Source organism: Eumetopias jubatus, unplaced genomic scaffold (genome assembly GCF_037043125.1).
Source record: "Eumetopias jubatus isolate StellerSeaLion01/CBP00866 unplaced genomic scaffold, mEumJub1_p1.0 scaffold_2, whole genome shotgun sequence".
In the NCBI taxonomy this organism is placed as follows: domain Eukaryota; kingdom Metazoa; phylum Chordata; class Mammalia; order Carnivora; family Otariidae; genus Eumetopias; species Eumetopias jubatus.
The window spans coordinates 6,597,346-6,603,989 of record NW_028274808.1 but is presented as its reverse complement, the minus strand read 5'-3'; positions in this window follow the sequence as shown (position 1 = coordinate 6,603,989).

Genomic DNA, 6,644 nt, shown 5'->3' with positions numbered 1-6,644 from the left:
GCAATTTTTATTAATGACAATTAAAACACTGATTTCAAGGCTGTTCCTATAATGACATCCCTCTCACTTGTGTTCTGATGATTTCTTGCAGGACAGAGAAGGAGGTGTGGTTGCAGAGAATGCACTAGAAATTGCAAACAGCTTAGAGTTGATCTGATGCATGTGCATTAGATGGTTCTCTGTTGCTCATTGTCAGATCCATCTTGTGTATGTTACAGTAAGAATAAGGAATCGAGACCTTCCAGACTATACGATATTTATGTACCTCCCGGCTCTAAAATTAGTGGTTGATTTTCAGGAATATTATTCTAAGAACTCTACCATCATATACGGCCTTCAAGACAGGGGGGACTTGTCTTACTCATCCGTGAAGGATGGTAGAGTCAGAATGAAAGCAGTTGGGAGTCCGACGACCTGAGTGTGTGATGTGGAGCCACCATGTGGTTTTTGAGACCTCTGTAAAAGGTCACATGAGCACATGGGCATCATTTTTCTCGTTTGTTAAAAGGGGGATGACACCAGTTTTATCTACCTTGTATTTCACTGAGGATGTGAAAGTGTTTGTAAATTATAAACACTTAAGCTAAATTGGTTATTAAAAAATGGTACCTATGGGGCTCCTGGATGGCTCAGTTAAAGCATCTGACTGTTGATTTCAACTCTGGTCATGATCTCAGGGTTGTGAGATTGAGCCCTGCATTGGGCTCTACATTGGGTGTGGAGTCTGCTTAAGATATTCTCTCTCTCTCTCCCTCTCCCTCTGCCCCCCACCTCAGATCTCTCTCTCTCTCTCTTTCAAAAAGAAAAGAAAAGAAAAGAAAAGGTACCTAGTACAATTGTTGAAATGGAAAAAAAATAGGTTAATATGTAATTATTTGGGTAATACATTTCACTTTTTATTTTGGAGTTGTTATAAATACAGATAAATTATATTTTTACTTCTCAGTTGTAAAACCACCTTACAAATTTCATAGTACCTTGTTCTGGCTTCTTTGGAATCAAGCAGAAATGGGTCTAATTTTAATATTTTATATATAAACTTTAAATAAGTTATTACCCTAATGGGGATAAAGGGAGATTTTGCTTGAACATTTTGCCTTAGAATGGGTCACCTAAGTTCTTTTAGTTTAGCTATGTATAAGACCCTGGAGCATCTAAGTGGCCATATGAAATCTTTTCAAGTGGCATTAGAATAATGGCCTGGAAAAATGGAGTAATTCGTATCTGACTTCTGAAATATAGGCATTTTACCTATATTATAATATAGTAAATATATTATTTATTTTTAGTAAACTCCACACCCAGCATGGGGCTTGAGCTCATGACCCTGAGATTAAGAGTCACATGCTCCTCCGACTGAGCCAGCCAGGTGCCCCCTGTATTATAATAGGTCTAAATATTCAGGTACTATCAGATAGGGTCTTAAGTTAATTGAACATGGTGGTTCCCAAGAAACTGTGCTTCGCTGAATTATATAAATATTTTTTATTAAGCCATTTATTGACCCCGTTGGCCATCTGGAAAATATATTGAGTGAGGAGGCCTGCCAAGGATGGTCATGAGCTTTTTGTTTATGGACTCTTAAGGAAGTTTATTTTGGGCTGATGGTGAAGCAGTTTCTGTAGGAAACACCAGAATAGTTTTGAATATTTTTCTGATAATGCATTATCTTCTGTTATGTACTCGAAAGCCATTAAATTTAGTTAACATTGAGCTGCTATTCATTACTGAAGTTTAAGCTCTTATATTAGCATTTCATGAACAAGTATATTTTAATCCTTTTTTGCTACAATATTGTATCTTACTCTAACTTTCATCAGTCCTCAATTTTATATGTCATGACTTCATAACAAAATAAAATTTGATTAAGTGTTCTAGATAGGTGAAGCTGAATTTTGTGAAATGACAATGCACTGTTTTTGGAGTGTTTTTTAATTACTTTGGAGTTAAGTCAGAAATTTGTTAGAAATGCATCTGTGCTGTTTTATTGGAATTTTTTCCTCTCAGAATGAGCAATCTTATTTTAATTTTAAATATGTATTTAGTGATAGCCCTGGGGTATGAATAATTAGAATGAATTTACCCGAGTTCTCTTAGTGCTGCAAAAAGAAGTTAGGGAATGCATTAGGTATGTGTAGAAAGCTTGTTTCAAGCACCTTGTGATGTAATTAACAAAAAAACCCACTCCTACAGTATTATAAGCATGTGATGTAATTTATCCTACACAGTCATAAATGGCTTATAGCCTATAAATCTTCACGATCATATTCATATTTAAAATTAGAACTCTTGTATTATAATTCAATAGTGTAATGATACGTATTGCAGATGACTGTATCCTGCAGTTAAAATAGGAAAACAGACAACTTTCAAAAGGTTTACCTGGAAATGACCAAAATGGTTAAAAATAAAACGTACTTCTAAGAAATATTAAAAGGTGATCTTTTCCTGGCTCCGAAGCCCCCGCCCTGGCATGGCTGAGTTTTGCTTGATGAGCACGTGGGCAGGTGGCTTGACATCTCTTGGCCTCAGTGTCCCTGTGTGTCGGGTCGACCCCCGAGAGCCTTTCTGCTCTCCTTCTTCATCAGAGGCTGGTGTGATATTTACCTTCAGTCTTCCTTGTTTCCTGATATGTATATTTGGAGACTAAAAAAGTACATCATTAGTGATGAAGTATTTCAAGCCTAGAAATATGGAGAAAGCAAACAAGGCACTTGCGTATCTTATACATCCTAATTTATAGACGTTGCTATCTTGCCATATTCACTTCAGGGAAGTGTGCCACCTGCGGGGAAAGCCCATGCCCCGACTCCACTCCAGGTTACTTGTCTGCCCTTGCCTCAGTTCCCCTGTGGGGGCTCACGCTGGTCCAGCTCTGTGCTCCTGCTTGAGGGAGGTGGAGGTGTTCAGCCTGCTCTTGGTTTTTCACACATATGGTTCCCTCTGGCTGGAGTTTTGCTCCACCACCCTCCCCCCCATCCCAATTCCGAGATCCCAATGTCACTCTCTTGCCTGCTCAGCTGGGGCTTCTCAGCTGACCTCCCCAGACGCCTTGTGACCTGAGCGCTCTCCCTCCCACAGAACGTCCTTCAAAGCCCTCACCATCGGCTCACCTCCTGGACAATCTTCTTCTTATTTATTTTATTATTTACCTCCCTTCGACTAGAATGGAAGTTCCACGTCGTTGGGGATGTTTAATCTCTGTAGCAGTGACAGTCTGGAGCCGTGTTTGGTGGGAGGGAGGCACTCAACACACTGTTGAATGGAACACAGGACGTACTGTCCAGTGTGCCTTTGTGAGAGTTTCCAGGTAGATTCTCTGTTTTGTGGGACCTAAAGCTCATTAGACTCGGGGGGACTTCCTTCAAGAAAAAGAACACAGCAATTAAACAACAACAACAACAAAAGTGAAATTGAATATTCATTTAAAATAAAAAAGAACAAAAGTAAATTTCAAATTTAAAAAGGTGACAAATACCACATAATCCATAAAAATAACGCAATGTTTTTTTAACAGCCTAACGGACCTCTAGAGTTCTTTCCCCCACAATATATGGCTCATATTCTGCTTGATCCTTTATATGATAATGATTTTACAATATTTTCTATAGGAGGAATAGAGATTTATTTTTATAGCCTGCCTGATCAAAATTTGTATTTTGTTATTGGAGTTTAGATAAGTTTCTTTCAGTTTTACCATTTGTAACAGTATGTCATGAAAAGTTTTAGGGATTTTGCCAAATTTGGGAAAATCTTTGTGAAGTTTCTTTTATGCATGAGCTTTAACATGTCAGGATATTTAAAATTTCCTTAAGCTATGACTAATCTTAAATAATTTTAGGAATTGAAGGCACTCATTTCCTGGTATGTTTGAATTTGTGTATGACAAATAATTTTGAAAAATTATATAAGTCTGGTTACCTAAAACATGAAGTATTAACGTTACATAAAAAAGAAGGCATGATCAAAAGCATTCCAACTGTTTGTCACTCTAGGCAAATGTTGAGTGTCTTTGCATCTAGAACCACCACACTTCATTGAGATATGATGCATTCAATGTCATCAAATTGTCAAATCTGGTAAGTTGCAGTATCTGAAAGATGAGACTTCCTCTACAGACATATGTGCCTATAATACTGTTATAGATTTGTGTCTTGTAAATGCAAAGTTTGAATAAAATGTATTTTTTGTGCACCCCGTCAGAAACTAACGAAAGTATATGGTGCATTTATAATTGTATATGCTGCATTATCAAGTCAAGTCTCTATTCCTGACAAAAGAGAACTTCCACTGTGACTAGACATTTATTAGAATCAGATTTTCTGCTTATAATTTTACATATCTGATGATTAAAAAATTTTCCACTGATTAGCACTGGGCTCTGTACCTTTCAAACCTCATTTTGTTTTTGCTACTCACATATTCCAATGCCAGGCACATCGGAAGTAGATCTCGTGTAAATATATCCAGCATATCCCATTTGACCTCTGGCCCTGAACTTTTGTGTCTTATTACCAAGAGAATTGGCACAGTGGGTGAGAGAAGACTTCCAGAAGCCATGCCTCCATCAGGACAGCTAGCAGTAACTTCATTCCTGCAAATGCCTCCTCACCACATCCATTCCACAAAACACAAACGATGTAAGCCCAAGTCCACCGCCCTTTAGCTGGATGTCAGCAGTACCCACAGAGAATCTAGCACTTCCAATGTGATGGCAAGTGACAGAGGAGAAGAGGGAGAGAAAAGTGACCGTCATTATGTGCATTGTATTTTTAACACTTTGTAAATATTCATGCCTCTATGAACGTCGGAAGGGGCGTTTTTATAAATGGGTGCTTCCATCAAATGGAGAATTCTATTTCAGCACATCTACTCAGTTGAAATAACATTCTCTCCAACCACAAGCTCCCAGATCAGCTGGTTTTTGTCCGGTTGAGGAAATCGATTCAGTAGCTAGGGGTGTTTCAAGCATTCACGGAAGCAGCTGAGAACTGGAGTTTACAGTCATAGTTGAATAACGTGTTTTTCATGGCCCTGTCTTTGCAATCCTGAGGGCTCTCACTGCGTTTTGGGAGTGTGCTGCCTTCGCCATTAGAGAAGAATATTCTTCCCATTGAGATATCTTCACATTCATGTACCAAATGTAGATTAAGCATCTATAGTGTGCCAGATGCTATGATAGAAGCTGGAAGAGGAAGATGAACAAGACCTAGGCTCTGCCCTGAGGGACTTCATGTAGAGTACTTAAGTTCTTATATTACAAAGATGAATCAGATAAAGTGCATAAGAGATTAAAAAAAAAGCAATATGCAATTTAAAGGAGAAAGATGCTGTGTGGAGTAGAGAGATATCCAGATGTCACTGAGGGGCCATTTGAGGTCATTGTTGAAAGATAAGAAGGACTTAACAGACATTGGAGAGAAGAAATGGAGGTGGGAAGGCAGAGGGAATGTTCAGGAAGTAGTCTTATTGGTCTGGGGCCACGTGCGCGCGCGTGTGTGTGTGTGTGTGTGTGTGTGTGTGTGTGTCTGTGTGTATTAATGTGACATAAGGCTAGCATCATAGTGAGGAGTGCTGATTTTTTTAAAGATTTTATTTATTTATTTGAGAGAGAGAGAGACACAGCGAGAGAGGGAACACAAGCAGGGGGAGTGGGAGAGGGAGAAGCAGGCTTCCCGCTGAGCAGGGAGCCTGATGTGGGGCTCGATCCCAGCACCCTGGGATCATGACCTGAGCCGAAGGCAGGCGCTTAACTGACTGAGCCACCCAGGTGCCCCAGGAGTGCAGATTTTTAAAGTACTCCTTTAAAAGAGATGATATTTTAAAATACCAGAGTGAAGAGATTTACGTTATTTGATAGGCGGTAGTTGAAATTCTTGTGTGGGAGGAGCAAGATGGCAGAAACAGGTGGGTGATGTCGGTGTTGGCGCATGGATGGGTTGGAAGAAGAGAGAGGAGACCAGCTGGAGACTGTCCTGATGTCTGTGAGCCTCAACGGGGGCAGGAACGAGGGTGATGGCCGGTGCAGACAGAAACATGCCAATAGTGCGCGGAGAGAAGATGTGTGTGTCCCGCTCCGGAGGCTTGGTTTTCTTTCTTGGCAGGGAAGATGAGGTTTTGGATACTTTGAATCTAGGGTGAGGTCACAGTGCTTATGTGGGAGGCGTAGGTGTGGTTCTGGAGCTCAGAAAAGAGCCCAGGACTCTTGTGAGAAAGATTAGAGTCCTCAGGAACCCACCCCGATGCTGGTAGCTGCCCTCCTTCTCCTTTCTCTCTCTTCCTCTTCTTGGCAGAAGGATCAGGGCTCTGGAATGCCTGAGTGTTCTATACATAAGCACACGGTAGAGCCTTATCCTTAAAGTAGATGAAGGCAGAAGATTTCAAGAGGGGGCAGAGCTCAGTTTAGGGTGGGATGTGGGTAGTTTAAGGAAAAACAGTCAGTCTCAACCCTGAGTTGAGAATCACCACTCCACTGTGCAAAGGTGGGGGCAAGACATTGGGCATTTTTGCCCTGGGGACGTTAATGGACACTGGATGGTCCATTCCGATCTCCTGACACTGGAGCAGGTTAATTACAAACAGGACACTGAGGTAAAGCAGGACTCTGAGACCTTGGTCACATCCACTTGCCAGCTGGGTCAATG